The sequence below is a fragment of the Agrilus planipennis genome, unplaced genomic scaffold (assembly GCF_000699045.2).
Source record: "Agrilus planipennis isolate EAB-ADULT unplaced genomic scaffold, Apla_2.0 scaffold58, whole genome shotgun sequence".
NCBI classification, from domain to species: domain Eukaryota; kingdom Metazoa; phylum Arthropoda; class Insecta; order Coleoptera; family Buprestidae; genus Agrilus; species Agrilus planipennis.
In genome coordinates, this window is record NW_020438916.1 from 1,057,710 (window position 1) to 1,079,315 (window position 21,606).

Below are 21,606 nucleotides of genomic sequence, written 5' to 3' on the forward strand. Positions count from 1 at the left end.
TCAACAACGTACACAGCTGCAGTTCTTATCTATTTCGGCAACTTAGAAAGTACTGCTTAATGATTTATAATGCCGCATTGTTGTCGTTAAATACAGTGAGCGTGACGCTATATAGAGTGTAATATTGTATAGAAAACAATGTAAACCAACCAAAGTCAAGCAATTTCGACGTTTTAAGGAGTTTGTCGTTAAATCGAGTGACGTTATAAATAGTTATGTCCAACTGGATTGACAACGTAGCTGCTATATCCTGCAATAAAAATTTATTGGTTTTGGAAAGTATCTGTGAGTATTGAATGTTTTTTGTGCATGCACTCTCATTATGGTTATTCTTTCGGTTTTGCAATTAATAGGTAAACCGCTGCCTTATATTATTTGATACAAGTGCAAAGTATTTATTCATGTAGGTACGGTGGATATTCATAGCGGTGTAAGATTCTGAAAAGCGTCTGAAATTACGGAGGAGAAAATGAATAAAGTATAAGTCGGCTGGTTGGTTGGTCGGTTGGTTGGTTGGTTGGTCGGTTGGCATAAGGTATAAGTGTATATTGTGGGTATCAATGTTCGACTTTTCGAATCGAGTTACAAGAGTTGTTTTCAACGGGGCGTAATTAATTCGAACAGCGACGCTGAAACACAGACATAATCGATATTTTTAATTTAGTTAAGATAGTAATCCTCTCCTTGACAGGACGGCTAACATCCGTGAAATTGCATTACAACTTTGCAGGAATTTTTCAATAATATTTTACGTTCTGCCAGCCCGACCATAGAATTTTTCCTTATCCGGTGTTCACGTTGTATGTACTCGCTGTCTCTCTCACGTTTTCAATTTCTTCCGTTTCAATTTAGAGAGGCAGGCAAGCAGGCAGGCGGCTCTGGACGGTCTGCCCAAGCCCGTGCACCGGCTCCCTCTCGCCCTATCTCTCTCCTCTGAACCTGAGCCTGAGCCTGAGCCGCGACGTTCCTCGATCTCCTTTATCTCGTCCATCAGCAATCGCAAAAACGTTAACTGGAAGTTCAGAAATCCTTTGAAATTGAGAACACCGAACACACAGCCATACAAAGCGCCGATATGAAAACATATCGGCTCTACGTGGCCCGAATTAGCTTCTTACCTTTTTACCGACCCCCAACCGTTCACTCCAACAACCCCATAACGCAAACAATTTCCGATAATAGAATTATTCTCTAACTCTGCCAAAATCCACTTTTTATATACAATCTCAATAACATCGTCAATTGTCGTTTTCAATAACGTTACAATTCCTTACTTTCGCAGTAATTTCAATTTAACGATAATATAGTGAGAAAAAGTTTTTAATAAAAAAACAAAGGCCAAAACGTTACTCTCAACACTCCAAAAATAGATAGTACAAGATCCCAGAGCAGCTAGACATTACTTATTTTCTCAGTAACAAAATGGTAGGATATAGTATTAGCTTGTACTTTGAACGTATCTATACTTGTTAATTTAGGCTGAAGACATTACCCACTTTTCTTATAGACTGACTGTTGATTTTACGTAATGTTTAACAGAATATTCTTAAAAGTTAATAATTAAATAAACCCATCTGCGGTAATTTCTGCCACACGCTTTAAAGTTCACTAAGAAATCGTAATTTTACTTTTAGTCTAGGTCTTCATTTTGTAATATGAAAGTTAGGGAACTACTTCAACGCATTTTGTAAACAGCCAGATCAATTGTAGGGGCCAAACATCCCCCAGATGCAATTAAAATATCGCTGTGTAATAAAGCCATGACAGTACGCCAGTGCCAGAACTGGTTCGCTAAATTTCGATCCGGCAATTTTGATGTCGAAGATGCACCACGTTCGGGAAGGCCGGTTGAAGCTGATAAAGACGCGATAAAGGCATTAGTTGATGTGAACCGGCGAATAACAACACGTGAGATCGGATTGAGGTTAAATTTATCCAATTCAACAGTTTATGACCACTTGAAAGGCCTGGGATTATCCTCGAAGCTCGATGTATGGGTTCCCCATGTTCTCACAGAGAGAAATCTGTGTCGCCGCATTGACGTCTGCGATTCGCTTCTCAATCGTCACGAAAATGATCCGTTTTTGAAGCGCATCATCACTGGGGACGAAAAATGGGTTGTATACAACAACGTCAAACGCAAGAGGTCATGGAGCAAAAAAGATGAACCGGCTCAAGCCATTTCCAAAGCCGATATTCACCAAAAAAAGGTGATGCTGTCTGTTTGGTGGGATTTTAAAGGAATCGTTTTTTTTGAGCTTTTACCGAATAACACAACGATTAATTCGGAAGTCTACTGTCATCAGCTGGACAAACTGAATGATGCAGCTCAACAGAAAAGGTCAGAAGTAAGGAAAGGTGTAGTGTTTCACCAAGACAACGCGAGACCTCACACAAGTTTGGTCACTCGCCAAAAGCTTTTACAGCTTGAATGGGATACAATGCTACACCCACCATATTCTCCAGACCTGGCACCATCGGATTATTATTTGTTCCGGTCACTCCAAAATTTTTTAGACGGTAAAACCTTCACCTCAAATGAGGAGGTCAAAAACCTCCTCGATCAGTTTTTTGCCAGCAAAGACCAAACATTTTATGAGCGTGGAATTATGCTACTACCAGAAAGATGGCAAAAGGTGTTGGACCAGAACGGTCAATATATAATTTAATAAAGTATTTGTTTATTATACGAAAACTGTCTTTCATTTCCACAAAAAAAAAACGAAATGACTTTCCGAACAACCGTATATTTAAAAACGAAGAGTCATACTGTAACTAAAACTACTTTGAAGCGTCTGGCACGGGGTTCTCATATGGTATAATGAATAAATGTCTGATTGACCTGGTTAGGAGATAATGTCTTGGCTTTGAATTTGAAATGACAAAAAAACGTAAACATCGTTTACGAGTGCATTGTGTAAATGTTATTTCTGTCGTTTCCAAAATTGGTATTAAGAAGAAGAAGAGACGCGATCGTTCTTTTCTTTTTCCGTTTTGGAGTCAAGCAAAGGCATCATACCGCTCATTATGGCGCTCCTCTCTCGTTTCGAGCGATTTTCTTATGAATGTTTCATTATCTTTTCTTATGCTTTTTGCTGCTTTGAAATATTGTCGCTTCGCGTTTAGACTCGTTGCCAATTATACGGTTTTATCTCTCCGGCACAATTCAACAAAGTCCTCTAATCTCCCATTATGGGCGCAATTAGACTGGGCGACTTTATCTCGTTAATTATTGTTCCAAGAGGAAATTTAATTAAACTCTAAGTGAACACACGTATGTACGTTTGAATATGCAACAACACACGCCGTAATTTATAATGCCTTCTTTGTTCCGAAACCATTGTCAACTTAATGAAATGGTCACGCGTAGGCACTCGCTACAACACACTCATACCCTGTACACGTACCGCTAACACTCACAAGTGAAAATTGGATGGGAAAATTATTTATTAATCATTATCCCAAAAGTACAACAAGCCAAAGCTCAAATGTTGGCATAGAACATACCGGAAGGAGAACCGTCTCACATTTGACTACCTCAGGATATGTCGTCAAGAAATGCAATTTCAGGGGTAAACAGTAGGAGAGCAAAGGACATTGTAATTAAAACTTAATAAAATATCTACTGTTTATACATAACTACTATAGCTTTTCCCCGCGGCTTCGCTCGCAGAAATTAATATTGTTTCTCCATAAAACCTTTTAACTCCTAATTCACCTTTACAACGTTTTAATTTTATGTAATGTCGCCATCTTAAATTTCATATACATACATAGCAACATTTCATCCGTAAGGGTTGATTTGTAAAAATTGCCAAAACACGTATTTTCTTGAATAAAACAATTCGAAGTGGTCTGTATTCTGTCGAAACTGCGAGACGCGGATCGCGATTTCGATCTTTTTGGATCTCATCAGCGCGTCGCAAACAGCTCCGGCAGAACACAAACCAACTTTTACCTGCTGTCTTATTAGCGCGTTTTAGAAAATACCACAAATGGCGCGGTAAACGCCATCTGCAGTACGATGCTAATGTTGATTAATAATATCAAACGGCATATATGCCAAGTTTCAAGTAAATATAACCACAAATAAAGTATGTTCCAAACTAAAATTGTAACTCCTTTTAACCCTCCCTGCTTTGGAGGTTGAATTTTTTAAAATGTCGAGATAAGTCTTTCAGAAATTAAATGAGAGACCATTAAAACCAATTTTCAAGTAAACCTGAAAACAAATAATATATGATCCGTTTAAACATTGCAACTGCTCTTCACCCCCCCCCTCCCACGGAAATGGGATAAAAAGTATCCTACGTCGGTCTCCTGGTTGTCAGCTACCTCCTCACCAATTTTTAGCCAAATCGATTCGGCCATTCTTGCCTGGAAATATATGATACATATACAATCCACAAGGATCCATCAGGAAATTACAGGATTTTGACTGTTTGGAGGCACAATTTCAAGCGGTTGCTGGTTTCGTCTTTCAAATCAGAAACGAAACTATTTATAAATGAAAGTGATGATAAAATGATATAAATTACAAAGTAGCCCTTTCAATTCTGTGTTTGCGTGTCGCCATTGTTAATAATAAAACTTGATGGCTATTTTGTGAACCAATCCGTTGGCAATTTCCAAAAAGCAATTATAATGTGTTCGTCATTGATAGGGAAACGAAATGATTGGCATTTTAACGTAAACACAGTAAAAATTAAAACCTGCATTCGATAATAATTAAGCCGGGTATAAAAGTGGGAATTAAATTAATAAATACCCCGAATAAAAATTGCCGGTTGTTGCTGCCGATGATGATGATGATCGTATATTGTAGATATGCCTAATACGTATAATAGTGCTTTGAATAATCCCTTTTAATAATAAAGGGTTTTAAAAGCACGGGTCCGATGAAATTATTTTATTTTGAGGCTTCATGATCGTTTTATACTCTTGAAATTTCACCGAGGGGCCGTCGCCGCTGCCTATGCCTCCTATACGGAGAGCTGTTTTATTATCATTCGGAAAATAAAATAAAAATTTCACCGGAGCATAAAAGGGTGCCTTTTGTAGATAAATTTTTCGATTTAGGATGTAAATTAGTTCCAATAAAATCGAAAATATGGATTCTTTTCATTCTTCGCGCGATCTAATTAAGATAAGGGGTAGCGAAGTAATAACTTGGCTCGAACCCCAGCTTATGTTACGTCGTCAATAGAGATTTATACTTTGGCTTACGCGCATGTTCAATAAGATAAAAACGGCCAGAAGAAACGACGAACTCTTTGATTATCTCGGCTATATTAGAGTGTAGTATTTCCTGATGCTAGCTTTATAACATTTCCCTACTACGTGGTGCTTAATGCTCCCTTAAACCATAACATAAAATAGAATTGATACATACAAATCCTTCAGAAACCCAAATTCACACCAGCAATGCTGGACCCCCTAAATCCAAAGCCGTTACGACTTTTGAGGCTCTGAAATCTGTTAAGCCTGAGTAGTTTCAACATTCTTTTGAGCCCGGTCAAGTAATAGGGAAAGATCTTAAATATTTCTACTAAAAGTACCTACACGTACTAAATATTCATCTTCTTATCCCATAAAAAAATGATGCTCATATTGGATTAAATTAACAAAATTACAATGGCGGTCGTATTTCTCGCAAATAAATAAAGATCGAAGTGAATCGAGTTATCCTGTAATAATTATTGTTTTTTAATGACCTGAACAAAAGATAAATGGCTCATTTAAGATTCTTTACGTTTATCATGCCGTAATAAATTCAGAAAAATAATTCATTTGTTTCCCATTGTTCCAGGCTTGGCTTGGAAATATAATGTCACTTCGTCGAGAGAGTAAGGTAAGTTATCTTTGTTCACAATTTTCCTTGGTAGTCGCATTATAAAACTAATCAGTTTCATTTATATGGTCAATTATCACCTACATGTTGCTTATGGAGAACGAAATTAATCTATAAGGCACGCTGCATATTTTAAACATCACTATAAGTAATTAATTAAATGATACCATTATTATTGAGTTTTAAATAAAAATTTGATTGTTTTAATAATCTCGTTAAAGCTTTAAAACAGTTTAAAATCCACTACACATAACAAATCTTATTTGCTACTTTTACAAAAATTATTGTTCCGACTTGCTCACTTTACTCATAATTGTTCACAGTACCTGGTCTGGTAATTTTTTCCATTTCAATTAATTGTTATACATTAAGAAAATCATAGAATCCTATGCATAGAATAAACAGTGGAGGATGCAAGGATAGGGGTGGAGACATGGGGGAAGTTATCCTTCCAAAAGCTCTATATATATTAATTTGAAAATTCATTCTTAATTCTTTTGTATTTGTATTAGTATGGGGCAAGATGTTAAATATACTTAAAACTGTAGGGATGAGTTGCAAAGATAGAAGAGTGATACTTAGTTTGTATAAAGAGCAACAGGCAGTTGTAGAGCTAGAGCTGCAACGTAGAGAAGTAAATATTGGGAAGGGAGTTAGACAGGGATGCACACTGTCACCGTTACTTTTTAATCTATACATCCAAGACGCGATCAAAACCGTTAAAGACAGTATAACTGTAGGGATAGATACAGGAGCAAAAGATTAGTCTGCTTAGCTTTGCAGATGATATAGCAGTATTAGCATGTAGCAAGAAGGACCTAGAGATAGCTTTAAATAAAATGGAAGCGGCACTGACAGATCAGTACTGTATGAAAATAAACAAAAGTAAAACTAAAATACTGGTATGCAAGGGAAGAAAAAGTAGGGAAAGAGCGAATATAAAAATAGGAGACGAAAAATTAGAAGAAGTGGCTGATTTTAGATATCTAGGAAGTCAGATAAGTCAGGACGGAAGAAATAGTAGGGATATAAAGCAGAGGATAGCACAGGGTCGAGGTGTCTTTAATAAAAGAAAAAGGTTGTTAGAGGTGTATGTTTGGAGTACGACACTGTAGAGGTGCGAAACATGGACGGTGGATGCGGTGGAAAAGAAAAGTTTGGAAGCTTTCAAAATGTTGTGTTACAGGCGAATGATAAGGATAACGTGGATAGAAAAGGTTAGAGATGAAGAAGTATTAGAAAGAATAGGAGAACTGAGGACTCTATGGAAGTCAGTAAGATATAGGCGAGATAAGTTGGTAGGAAACCTTCTCAGGCATGAAGGTCTAGACAGAGAAAAATTAGAGGCAGAAACAGGAGTTAGGAGGGGTAGAGGTAGACCTAGATTAGATTACTGTTCGCAAATAGTTAAGGATGTGGGTTGTGCTGGTTTTAGAAAAATGCGATGATTAGCGCAGGATAGGAAAGAGTGGAGATTCGTGTCCAACCAGTCTTAGGACTGACGACCTTATGATGATGATGATTAGTTCCTCAAATTAATGAGAAAAAATTTTTGTTGCTACTCTCACACCCTCGTCGGGAATTGAACCGGCACGCACCAGTGCTCTGAAAACTAAGCTACGACAGGTGACAACAAAAAAATTTTCTCGTTAATTTAAGATAACTTATAATAGTGTAAAAAAATTGAGAATGGATTTTCAAATTAATATTTAACGTTAACCACTGGGAATTTCAATGAGGATTTCACTACTGCGAAAGATGTTATGTGAGAAAGTTTAATGTAATACCTACGTAGTAGATGATGGTCTTGTATAAGCCTAATAAAACGAGTAGGTATATTATCTACAGGTTGCGCGTCACTTGAGGGCATAGGCGAATAAATGGAATAATAAATACTCGTTATTTATTAAAGATGCAATCCTTGGGATCCGTTTTCCAATTGCATAACCCTGTTAAATGAATAACGAAGTATTTATTTACAACAAACAATTATTCCATGACCTATTCCATAATGGTTTCTAAGGCTTGTTTGCTTCTTGTGCACTCGAAGGAATCAATTATAAATGCCTCTCTTCAATGGTTGCTTTTAAATTGTTAACGAGGAAAATATTATACAAAGGTGCGGCTCTCTCGCTGCAATGCCCGAACCATCCGTTGAACCCTTTTCAGGGAATTAATTTTCTAGATTACAAAGATACATTCAAGAAATAAAGGTACCTTCTTAAGAAATGCAATAGAATAAAATTTATATTAATTTTCACAAATTGTTCCCGTAACAAATTGTTGCTTCGTAAACTTTGGATTTGATCTGACCGGTTTAAGTTTCGCACCTAGATTTCCTTAAAATACAGGAATATTGGTTGTGGGATCGACAAATGTTTAAAATGATGATCAAATTGAAGTGAATCAGTAACTATTTTTGCATTATTCTAGTACGAAGGCAATCAATGTCCTTCATACTAGTCTTTTGGATCCGAGTCGGGAGAATATCTATCAGTTCACCTACTGGCGGCGTAAGCCTTTAAACAATCCAAATCCTATTTTTACCGTAATTTTGAAAACCAAAGCGAGACTTATCCAAGATCTTGATAAATCTTATCCAAATCTTACAAGTAAGCGTTTCTTTTGCGTTTTGTTTTTTTCATACAGAGTAAAATATAGGTACTTTTCACCAAACTAAACCATGATTTGCAACTGGAGAAGACTAAAAGCCTATCAATATTGTAGAACATACTAAATAGCTCATATTTCAACTCCAAAACAGAGAACAGTTTTGTTCAGTCCTTGAAGAATTAGGGTCCTGCTTGGCACTGGAGTTTAAACAGTTTAGTCTGTTTCATCAGGCACAAGATTCCTTTGATTTCCTGTTCACGATCCCTGTCTGCTAGACACACTTTTTAATGACCATAAAATTCATAATTTTCACATTAAGTTCATGTAAGCAGAAAAACAAGATATCGTGCTGAAATAAATTTTACTTGATTCCCTCATTTCAAAAATCACCCATATCAATTTTTCGAAGTTACAATCAAGTAGGTACCTGTATGTATACCGTGAGGACCTAAGGGCACCCATATACACATACGTACATGCATACCTACATACATGAATACATAGAGGTGTATAGTTATATCAGTCTATTCACTTTACAAGAGCATACGTCACGCGGAAACGTCGAACAACAACGGGGGAACAGGTCAAAGGTGCATTTGAAATTGCTGCGAAGAACATAATAGTAAATAATGAACGAGCATTGTGACATTTGAAAGACGACATCGTGTGTGTACGTGTGTGCATGTAGCGAACGTTTTGTTTGCAGTGGCCGATAGTTCACGTCTCTCAAACTCTCCGGGTTTTGTATTATATCCTATATGTATGTGTGTGCATGTATATAAATGTATTATTATTATTATAGGCGAGCGGCGCGCGGGTTCACGGTGACCCCGCTTTGCATAGGCCACCTTACAATAAAGCTGTCGCAGTTGATGAATTGCGATTGTGCATTAAACGTGACCGCTTTACAATATTCATTATCGTTGCTTTCGCTAACTCAATGCTAATTGCCGGTAATAGAGTGGCTTAAAACGATTTGCACCTTGTTACGTATTATCCTGCTGTTTATAAAAATTGACAACCCTCCACTCCACCGTTACTTTCCCCAACCGGATATGCCGAAGACGGTTGCTCAAAATACCAAATTTGTGGATTTATGTCATTATGAAAATCCTCTTTAATGTATGACTACTTTCTGTCCTGTTTTGAAATTTGACAACAGCACCCTATTGGGATCCGTCAAATGGGCATACACCATCTGGTGGCAAAATTTATAACTCGAATGAGGGAAAAATTTACATAGGAACTATGCACGCAAATTGTAAAATTGTTTATTAAAATAATAAAACACGTTAAAAAAGTAAAAATTTTTTTGATGATGGAGTCGACGAAGTTTTCTTCTAAAGTTAAATCAAATAAAAAGTTAATATGTTCAGTGAAAAGCTGCAATAGCACTTCAGACATAGATCTTCACTCTTCACCTACATTAACTACTTTCCAATAAAAACTAACCGTTTTATATATGTAAAAAATATATTCGGAAAATTAGAGAAAAAAGTAAACTAATAGAAGCTTGGATGAAAGCAGTAGGTATCAAAGAAGTGAATTCCGGAATAAAAATTTGTTCACGTCATTTTAATGCACATGATTATATTTCAGCAAGTATTTACCATCAGCCATAACCTTAATATTTAAAACTAGAATCATACTAAAATTATAAAGTGAGAAATTATTTATTCCTGTGTAATTGATTTAACACAATTCTAATGATACGATATAAGTATTTTGAGGTTAAGAACCTACCTGCTGCAATACAACAAAGTTGCAATAATGTGTTTGCAACGTTCTCTTAAATCGGCTTTGCACGTGCAAGTCATTGATATGATATTGCTTAAATCACCCAGAATCACCTCACCAATTATATAACGTGAATCACTTTTTAAATCCGAAGTTTGTAAAAAGTAGGCAGTAAACTTGACGGAATTTGAAGGCTAGCTTCCGGATTTGTTATTTCCGAATTTTATAATGTGATTGGCATTAAAAACACGCTCACCTTCAACGAAATTTCCTTTCCGAGGCTTTGTGTCAGCCCAATCAGATATTGTGTCAATACTTATCATTTTATCGTAATTTAAAAACTTGGAAATTGCACGGTGCACTATAGGAACTACGATAAATTTTCCCTAATCGGCGCCATGTTTTTAGGCTCCTCCCATTTCACGGATCCCAATAAACTACCCTTCAAGAGTTGGAAGAAGCGTGACCTATAGCCATTGAGAAACTCTACCTGACTCAACTTTGATTACCAGAAAATTTCCACCTTTCCTTTCTGGTCCTTTTGACTTTGTTTTTCCAAATTATTTAGTGACATTTTTGATTTCTTCAGATTACAATGTGTAATAAGTACCTCTAAATAATGTAGTTGTAGGTTGCATCATGATTTTATTAATAAATATTATTGTACGAGGTATAGTGGTAGTCAGGTATTTCCCCAGCGCTAATAAATGGAATAAACTGGCGAATTTCACCGGAGTCCCTGAGGCGGCCTGTTGGCCGTAGGTAATTAGCTTAAATTTGAAAATCCCAACACACACCCCGACTATAATGAATTTGGGCGCAGCAATTATTTATCCGGGGGTTTAAATTAGTGCTGCAAGCGGCCGGGTGGTCGAAGGGGTTAGTCGGAAGGGGCCGGGGGGGTTCGACGAGAGCGACAGAAAGACATAGAGATAGAGAAAGATAGGAAGTGTGCTTGCCATCACGACGACGACTTGGCTTGCATGTAGAAAGGTCACAGCGTGTTTGCTTAATTATCTCTGCCGTTTGTAACTCTCTAACTGCCTATATACATATGTATATGGGTTCTATATTTACGTAGGTATATGTGGGTACTAAATATTTGATAATTTTGGATATAGTAAACGAGTAATTAAATTATATTTTTCGAGGACATTCAAACATCAAATTTGGTGTATGCTGTAAAGAAGCGAAATGCTTACCCTTTAGGTTAGTAGTAGTAGTGATGAGAAAAAATAGTCTGGTCTTGCAGTTTTATCTGGTCTTGCCTTTATTTTGTGTATTAAATAAGATCAACACTTAGCCATGCTCTTATCAACAAGACGAAGACTTAATAAACGACAAAAACCAAGAGTAATAAGACTGAGTACTAAGTAGGATGTGCAGAGTAACTAATTTGGTCGATCAAAAAGAATATAGAAAGTAATTTTAAATTAATTTTTTGGACTTTCTCCTTGAAGGATAACGATAACCAAAGAAATTAAGACTTCGCAATGGTAAAGACAGATTTGAAATTGTAAAGCCACGAAGGGATCACATAATGTATATAATCCTACAAGAACAGGAACCGATCTCTTAAAAACAAGACTAAGGTTAAGACCTACTATTCAAAAGTAAAACCAAGACCAAGGTTTGCTCTTGAAAATCAAGACCAAGGTTAAGACCTGATGTTAAGAAACGATGTTAAGGTCAAGACCTACTATCGAAAAGCAAGACCAAGGTAAGGATTACTTTAGAAAAGCGAGACCAAGGTCAAGACCTGATATCGAAAAGCAATGCTAAGGTCGAGACCTAGTGTCGAAAAGCAAGACCAAGGTCAAGGCCTGATATGGAAAAGCAATGCTAAGGTCAAAACCTACTATCGAAAATCAAGACCAAGGTCAAGACATGATATCGAGAGGCAATGCTAAGGTCAAGACCTACTATCGAAAAGCAAGACGAAGGGTAGGTAAGGCTTGCTCTCGAAAAGCAAGACCAAGGTCAAGATCTGATATCGAAAAGCAATTCCAAGGCTAAGACCTACTATCTACTAAAAGTAAGACTATATTAGTCTTGTTTTAGTCTTGCGTTTCATCATCATCAACAGATACATTTGTTGGTAATGAACGTAACGATTGTGAGAGAGTTGCTGTTTAAAAGGTGGTCGGCGGTCGCAGGATTCCGTCGCTACATACAGTTATTAGGGGCGTCGTCGGCGTCGTCGTTGTCAGTCGCCGGCCGTGGCGTTTTGAAAAGGCGCCAACGTCGTCGCCGCAACCGCCGCGTCTCCTGTGCACTCTTGATTACAATCAACAAGGGGCGAAGAAGCAAGCGGGGTGTTCATTAGGCGCTTCATTCAGGAGATTCCTCCGTTCAATTTCCTGCCGCCGTCGTACTTCGGACTGCGCGTTGCGGAACGACTGGCGCTCTGCATTAGCGGAAGAGTCAGCCAGCTCGGCAGACGCCGATGCCGACGACGCTCTACGTCGGTCGGGACGCTTCCCTCTCGCCTTCATCAAAATCTATACTCACCACACAGGGTGTACACGATAACAAGAAGTAACTGAAAAGATTTTTGGAAACATCAAAACAATTGACTTGGAAACAGCAATTTATATAACGTGGACAAGTGGACAAGAAAATTAACTTTTCGAAAAATATTGAAAAATCTTCAATTCAAAATTCAGCTAAATGATAAGATCAATGTAGAATTGTAATTACTAAGCGATTACAGTACAAAAATCCAAACTTAAAAGAAGTACAACTTTCTAAAACTTCTCCAAAAAGTTGAGAGCAATATCTTTAAACTAAGTTTTCACCAAAGCTGTTGTGAATTACTAATTTTGTCATTTTCTTTTATTGTTTTGAGTGTAATTCGTTTTCGATTTGTGGCTATTCTCTTCAATGTTACTGTTTTTAAGTTGAAAGCCTAAAACTACCAAGATGTCTGTTATCTACATCCAGGAAGAATATAATTGTATAATTGGTTAAGTAATCAGAAAGTCAGTAAAAGTAGAAGAAATTGAAGTATGGAAGTAGCCCGATGACCCCTTAACGATCTTAAAAACTCAGATATAATCCAAAACTATTACTATTTTTCCCACACAAAACATCCCTCCACATCATTCGCATATGAATCGTGTCATCACAATGAACTTTTTTGATTTTTTTGAATTCTCTGAAGGTTAAGAGGCACGTATACGCTAGTCACGAAAAGCTTCTCTGCAAAATCTCAACTATTTCGCCCTCCGCGTGGGCCGTGCGACCAGTTGTTCCGCACTCTTCCATAGTGAACGTAAAATCCGAAGAACTTCAGTTTATATACATAGATAACACGTATATGGGTAGTAAGATATTTAGTAATAGGTAAATGGTTAGATTGGAGGTGGATTGGCGTAATTATCTAAGGATGGAAAGCTGCGGGACCACCAGATCCGACCGAGGCCAGACGGAGCACCAGTCCGCCTCCCCGCCCGCCCCCATCACCCCATTGCCACCATCACCTGTAATGAATCGGTCTAATTAGAGAGAGAGTTTCGTGCCGGCTTAATTCCGTAATAAGCAAATACTAAATTGCTGTACGTTTATGTGCACATTGTGTTCATGCTAATTATCCGCATACGGCATAATTGCTAGCCGACGTCGCCGTGGTGCTGTTGTGCATGCCATCTTGTTGCCTCGCTTTTCTTTCATCTTTCACCCCGCCGCCCTCATCTTCCGTTACTCCTCCTTAGTTCCTATTTTACATTCGAAGATACGTACACACGCGAGAAATTGAAGCTTTTATAAGGGCCTAATTAGTCCTTACGGCTAAAACAATACATATTGGACAAACAGGCAGGAAAATAAAACACCGATTTACGGAGCATAAAAAATTGTAATTATACTATCGAAAACTACCACAATCGATATCAGTTAGAGACTTATTGACTTTAAACAAAAGACTGTTTAGACTTTCCAATTTATAGTTGATTTCGGATCCTTAAACTTAAAATCCTTCAAGGTTCTTGATGGATATCCTAATTTTTTTTTCAGGTTACGTATTTTAATGATAGGTATGTAGGATGTGGCCGCATATTAAATTATAATTACGGGTTCGGCTTCAGCATTTAATGTCTCCTAAAATGGGGCGTGTAATAAGCGCGAGCGAATTAATTATTAACATTAAAATTGGGTGCCTCGCAGGCCGGTCACGTATTCCAATAACGGCAGCTAGTTATTGAAGAAGCGATATAATTTTCAACGGTTGCTAGCTACCGTATTCGAACCCGAACGTTTCGACTACGTACGCGAGAGTTCGTCGCCGATATGCGAACGACGCGCCGCGCCACCGAGGTCTATCCTCCTAATAACAAGTGTCGAAATTCGAAGCTTTCCATGCACGCGCACGCACAAAGCTCGGTAATAAGAGCCGCCGGGAGCGGATTGAAAAGCTTCGTTATCGGCTGAATGACATTTTTAGTAGCGTACTAGTGACAATGGCGGGTTCGTTAATGTTAACAAGCAACTGATTAACTCCTGGTTCTTGTGCACGGGACAGAAACGGCGACGGCATCAGCAGCAACGGCAGCAGAGTTGAACCGGGACGTTCGTTCGTAATGGAAAAAGAGACGGAGACGGAGAGTAAGGGTGAGAGTGAGATGACAGAATGCCGACCGTCGCTATCAACCCCGATCTCGTCGTTAATTAATACCATCGTACACGTTAACAATTACGCAAAAACAATCCACGCTTCTGCAAAAAAAACGATGCTTTCTATTCGTTCATTCGGCTGTTCGAGTCTAATCGACGGTCGATCATTAGGTTCGATCATTCGTTAACCAGACACATAAAAAATATCGATATTCGGAGATAACCGATGCTGAATGTTGTATTAACTTCGAAATGCTGCTAACTTAAATTCAACGCTTCTCTTATAAAACATTTCGTACATTTTCTTCCAGTAAATATAATACCATAAGACTATACCATCCGGAACAACATTTTTTAACACTCTAAAGGATAAAAACAAGAAATTAAGAGTTACATTAACGAAATAAGGCGGCAGTGATAGAACAAGAATGGTCCCCTTAAAAAAAAGAAACATAATCGGTAAAAACGGGATAACTTATAATATAACATTCCGGAACTAGCTGTCGATCAAAATGTTTAACTGAAACACAAGAGGGTTGCTTAGGGCTACTTTAGATATCCAAGAACCAAGACACACACTCATTAATTAAAAATCGTCACTTTTAACGTATTCAAGTTGGATTTAAGGAATTACAAAGACCTGGACGGGTTTAATGTTCTATATTCGGGTGTATAATTAGTTGCATAATACATTGTAATGACATATTATAACCATTAAGGATCAGATATAAAGTATAGACCAGGGAGGACATGGAAACATGCGGCATCCTAGAAGTCCTTATGTAGCCTTAATTAAACCTAGCCCTAAATATTTAATAATAAAACCATTTCAATTTGAAAATTAATACTATATTGGATGCTGCCACCGATTGTTACATCATGAATTACTCCAGATCTGCCTGTCTTTCATGACCTGAAGTTTAAATGTTGTCTCTAATGGTAAAAAATTCCCATTTCTGGTATAGATTATGTAAGTTTGGACAGGCTTCGCTAGTTATACAGATAAAAAATTACACGAATCGGATTTCCCGCTAGAGTTAACCATTAGACGTAACGAGAGTGGTGTGAATGTAGTTGTTATCAGTATTGTTTGTTGCAAATGAAGATAAACTTGATGATGGTTGTACCCCTCGTGTCGCCGTTGCCATACGGTTCATTCTGCCGGTCCGTCCGTCCGTCCGTCTGTCTGTCTGTCTGTCCGTTCGGGTCTCCTTGTTAGCACTAATGAAATGGCATGCGGCTCCTCTGACTGTTCGCTAACGAGCGAATGGCCCTGTTACACTAATGAGAAAAGCTCGGACGCTAAAGCTCATTACGGGAAGTGTCGCCGCGGACATTCACGGGGAAAGCGGTCTTTCTATCTCACTCTCTGTGTGTGTGTCTCTCTCTCTCCCTCGCTCTCTTTAAACAGTACAGTGGAAATGCCATGTCAGAATCAGTGGTGGTACGATAATGGTGACGAGCTCTATTGTTTTTTGCGTGCGGAACTGCTAACGTCAACCTATATTGACGAAGGACGATTGTCAGGAAGAGAAAAGATGACAATTGTTATTATTTCGCCAAATAGAATTTGATTCGTCACGAATGGATCTGTAGAAAAATGTTTCCACTATCTTCTTTTGAAATATAATAGAATTCGGGTATAACAGCATCGGTTATAACGACAACTCTGATGTAACGTCGGTTTTTAATAGTAGTCCAGGTTTACCATTCAAACCGACGCTAAACGTTAACAAACTAGTAAATAATGCCATAGTTTTTTACTATAAATCCTTTTCATCGTTTGTCTATATATTGATATTGGTTAACAACGAGTTCGGTAGATAAATAATAAAAAAACTAGCAGACGTTATCTGTGAAGATTTTCAACATGACTCAGTGTAGGAATCCTGCTGAGAGAATGTACCGTTTTCGCGAGATGCCATGACAATATTCACTTCCATGTTTTGAGCAATTAGATGTTACTCGAGAGACTGGTGGATTTCCCCCCCCCCCCCGTAATTGTGACGTACCCGGGAGCATTTATCATCTAAACATAATCAAATCCGTAATTAGAGACTGCCACGTACTTGTTCGGATGCAGACGGAAATTCCTTTGTTAGCGAACAGAATTGTCCTTTTATAATTACACTGCCTTCAGAACAAAACACCACTCAAGGGTACCTCCGCATTGTCCGCCACAGGACGAGCGGTATTCTTATGTACAATACAATTATGCAAGGACATGTCGCTGTATTTTTCTACACGAAGGTATACATATAACACACAAAAAAAAATAATAAGAAGGAGAGGAACTATTAAGGAACCTTTGTCCTGGGATCCTGAGCTAATTATATTATAAGGTACCAACCACGAGTACCTTCTTCAAATTTCAACGTTCATAAGGAGAAAAAGGAGCTCAACCAATATGTGCTTCTACATAATTAAAAATATACAGAGCGTCCTGCTTTTTAAACTGTTAAGAATAATATTTAATTAAGAAATTTAAATGTGCAAGTAAGTACAAAAAAAACGTTTTGGTAAATGCTTTTCTTGTTAAGAAGATTGAAGTCAGAATTCCGGTATGGTGATTATCCTTTCTGTTAGCACGTGTTTGTCCGCGACAATCTACAGTTATTGTCCTGCGTGTAAATAAAACTCTAGCATTAAACATATACCTGCTATTAAGGTGGCTTGTCTAATTTTGTTGTTGTTATTACTTTCGAATTGGAGTCCTTATAAAACCGCAAGGATAATCCTGACTGTCTTATGATCGGAGTTATACATTCGAAATATTTTCAGTTAGATACATAAATGTAAATGTAAAAAATGATAAACAGAATTGAGTGTCCTTGTCTGTTACTTACAATTGCTTTCGTCGAAATGTCCTTTTACCCTTCTGCACTAATTCTCCGACAACAAAATCACAATGTCCTCGTCGACCTCGTCGTTTATTGTTGCTCTTCTCAGAACGTAAGATGGTATTTTTATGGCGTTCCTTTTAATTAATTGAAAATGAAAAATGAGATTGTTTTTCTGTGTTACAAACTCGCGCAAATGGAACAGGACGATAGCCTCCGCGGTCTCTAGGAGCACCCACCGTTCGCTGCGAAAACTCTCACCAAACTGACGCCAAGTTTGAATGAGAGGACAGACAAGCAACCGAATACTACTACAACGAACACTAACGTGCATGTACACGACAATACACTCACAAATACACACACACACACAGACATGGAGCAGGATAGGGACGAAGAAGTGGAGCTTTGAGGCGGCGCGCGCCCCTTTGCCGATCGCGTCCTTCGCTTTAGAAGCTTTTCAAAACGATACAAGTGGATGATAATTTAATTAACAAGCTTCCCTCTAATGCGGCATTTCAAAGGCGACTCGTTAACTTATACACGTCGATTTTGGTCCTTAAGAGCCGTACGTAACTCCTGCTTTGTTTCACATCCTTGGACTTATTTACTATATCGGAATATCCTTATTACGATTAGACGTTTTAACTGCAGTACATCAACCCATCCAAGTTTTTAGACGGATGGACACTGTTGTCGATGGGACATTGCATTTTACATTTACCAATCTTCCCACCACAGCCCTTAACAACTTTAATCAACATGTAAATCAGTTTAATTGCTTTTTGCTACAATGAAAATATCGGCAGACACTGAACGCAATTGCAATACAACAGATGATTGCCGCAGCCTATCTATGATAGAAAATTGACATTCAAACATGTCCAACACGTTAATTAATTAAATATGCCCATTAAAGACAGTATCCTGGATATCAAAAGTAAGCGCAGTCGTCCTTATTGTTAGTTTCATCCTTTAACTGGACTTTTTGATATATTCTAATAATTCCAGAAAGTATTGTAGTATCAAATGAAGAGACAGACACACAAATTTTCATTACAAAGCTATACCTACCCTAGAACAGTAGATATTACCAAATTATTACTTATGTAAGTAATTTTTTTCATTACACTAGACACCAGCTAGTGTCAAGGGTTTCAAATTTACTTTTATGTAGTTTTATGTTCTTCAACTTCCGTATAGTTTACCATTAGTGTTGAATTGAAGGACTGTGTCCTCTTGGAATCGTCTTCAGCCTGATGATGGATCCAAAGATCACAGATCACTGACCAAGAACTTTTGCTTTGTTTTGACCCGTATAACGTTACAACATTAATTAGCTAGTGTTTTATTTTTAATAGGTGTGATAAACATCCGTAATAATTAGCAGTTCGCTGATGAAATAGCTTTATTTTCCTTATTTCGAGTTAATTAAGAAAGTGTAGTATCAGCTTTCAGTTAGATACGTAACTCGATCAAATTAACTATGGACTTAGGTCGATGGTATTTCAAATTAGAAAGACAAGAAGAAAATTGTACCCATGATAGGCACGTTAAATAAAGAACATCGTCATGCAACACCTAAACGGTAAAGAAAAATAAGAAAATAAGTTAAAGTGAGAGAGAGACAACGAGATATACATAGACAGGTATATATTCCGTGTTCATGCAATAATCTTAAAGAGCAGTACGTATTAGATGTTGCCTTTAATTAGAGCCTTAACTCTGGGAACTCTTTATTGTTTTTCGCTAATTAAAATCTATATGTATGTATATGCGCCGAGGTACTGTAGGCAGGTACCCCCTTTTGCTGAAAGATTGTTCCTGTATAGAACGAGAACCAGTTTAACATCGTAGCCGCCATTGACGGCTTTCAGTTGTTTTTGTTTCTTTTTTTTTTTCTGTTGATTGTTGTAAGGTGTTCATTACTTATAACGCGAATTATGTTTGCATCGGCAACGAAACTAATCCAATTAGGTCATATGCATATGGTTTCGAAAGCCTGGCATTTTCCGCTCGGCTTAGCCTTAAAAAGAAACCTTACCCCTCGGTAGGTAAATTTATATTTCCTTTCTGTCCATATCATCACTCACTCACTCACATTCGGTCGGAAATTTTTCCTTTTTGCGCGTAGCTGTCGTGGTACACCTTATCTAATTACGAGATTGTAACATGTCAGGGGGTATTGTTAACGGTGAACGCTGCGGAGCACTATAAGTTAGCTCAAATTATTGAGGAAAAATTGTATTGTTGTTGTTATATTTTCTCCTGGAATCGAACCCCAAACCTTTGGCTTTACGCACCAATGCTCTGAGCACTAAAATTGAGAAAACAAAATGTCATTTTGTTCATGTTGTAAGTAGTGGTTTTTAAAATGACTTATTCAACTCTGATGTAGAATCCATTAGCTATTAACGCAAGATGTAGCCGCTAATTTTCTGTTCCGCTCTGCGTGAAGAGCTATTAAACGAAGTCTGTCGCATGTTTGCAATTTAATTCGCATTATGAAATTCGAATTAAAGACGCATTTTACGACTCTTGAATCATTTTGTAAACTTTGTACCTACGATGTAGGTTTACGTATGTATGAAAGATGAGATAAAGTAGATGCAATTGTTGTTGTACCAGTAATGGGGTTTTAATAGGCCGATGAGAATTTTTTAAGAATCCTGAACCATCATTATTAATATGTACGTAAAACATGTCAAGTAGAAAGTTATTTCAGATCTTTTACCCTTTCAATGTATTATACTGACATATTGTCTTATCTTCTCAGTTGTTATTCACAATAAATTAGTGATGTTTAAGCAGTAATCACTGTGAAACCAGCATCCTGCAACTTATTACTTCAAACTTCTTTGATAAAGTCAAACATCATTACGCATATTTGAAAACAACATATTAGCAACATTTTCTGGAATATATTGGATACCTAATTGCAATATAAAACATTATCAGATTATTTTGTCAAACATTGGTTTTATTGAAATAATTCGAAGTGGTCTGTATTCTGTCGAAACTTAATCCTAAAATGTAGCATCGTGCTACAGATGGCGTTTACTGCGCCATTTGTAGTATTTTCTAAAACGCATTGGTTTTATTATTCGGTAATTTGTGTTGCTAATACTACGGGTATAACTGTAAAGATTAGTGAATATTCACTGAAAATTAGTAAAAATCCACCGATCCCTGTTTTAGCCCAGCAATAAATGAGTAAACTATTTAAGTTAAGAAAAACTAGAAGAAGGGTAGGTAGTTGTTGTTTAATTTTGTTTTCGTGTTATATAAAATTTCAGTAATAAAAGAGTGTAGATAAAGAAATCCTTTATATAATCCAGAACTCGTCTAGATCGCACTAATCCGTACATACAGTAATAAAATTGGATTGACTAGCGTCTAGCTTTGAATGTTAGCTTAGGCTAAATAAGTAACACTATTTAATAGGGAAGAAAAAAACAATTAAAAATTAAAATTTCGCTTTAACTTTGTTTGCATAGCGCGAAAATCGTCTTGTGTTTTTGGTAGTCGTTGAAATTTCGCATTGCGTAACTTTGCCCACAATTCGTTCTGGACATATAAAATGTACGCAAAACGCGGTATGAGAGAATAGCTAAAGGTCACGACGTATTAAATTTTCAGTCAGTGGTCAATTTAGGCATTTGAACACAATAAATTACAAAGATCCCCAAATTATTGCTTTAATAAATGTACGTAGATATTCGCTTTATCCTGTAATTTCTGACATTGCATATAACTCAAATTATTATTGACGAGCCGCCCCTGTTACAAACAAGAGCATGTTTTTATGAAAGTAAATTGAAAGAAATATTGTCATTAGATATCCTGCGTATTAGATTCGAAGGAGAACGAAAATAATGATGCTGGAGCGCGCCCCTATTTGAGTTACAACCCAGTTTTAAGGGTTCTTCAGTCCTTAAAAGGCAATACAAGTAT

At 37.3% G+C, this 21,606-nt stretch overlaps 1 protein-coding gene across 2 annotated transcripts in view; it reads right to left on the reverse strand.

Annotated features, from left to right (window-relative positions):
- The window catches only part of LOC108739533 (LIM domain only protein 3), a 96,812-nt gene extending 78,911 nt beyond the window's left edge, over positions 1-17,901 (reverse strand). For both annotated transcript variants that reach the window (XM_018473469.2, XM_018473467.2), the window contains exon 1: positions 17,659-17,901. The gene's annotated coding sequence lies outside the window, so the exon portion shown is untranslated. The remainder of the gene's footprint in view (positions 1-17,658) is intronic.
- Between the last annotated feature and the right edge of the window lie 3,705 nt (positions 17,902-21,606).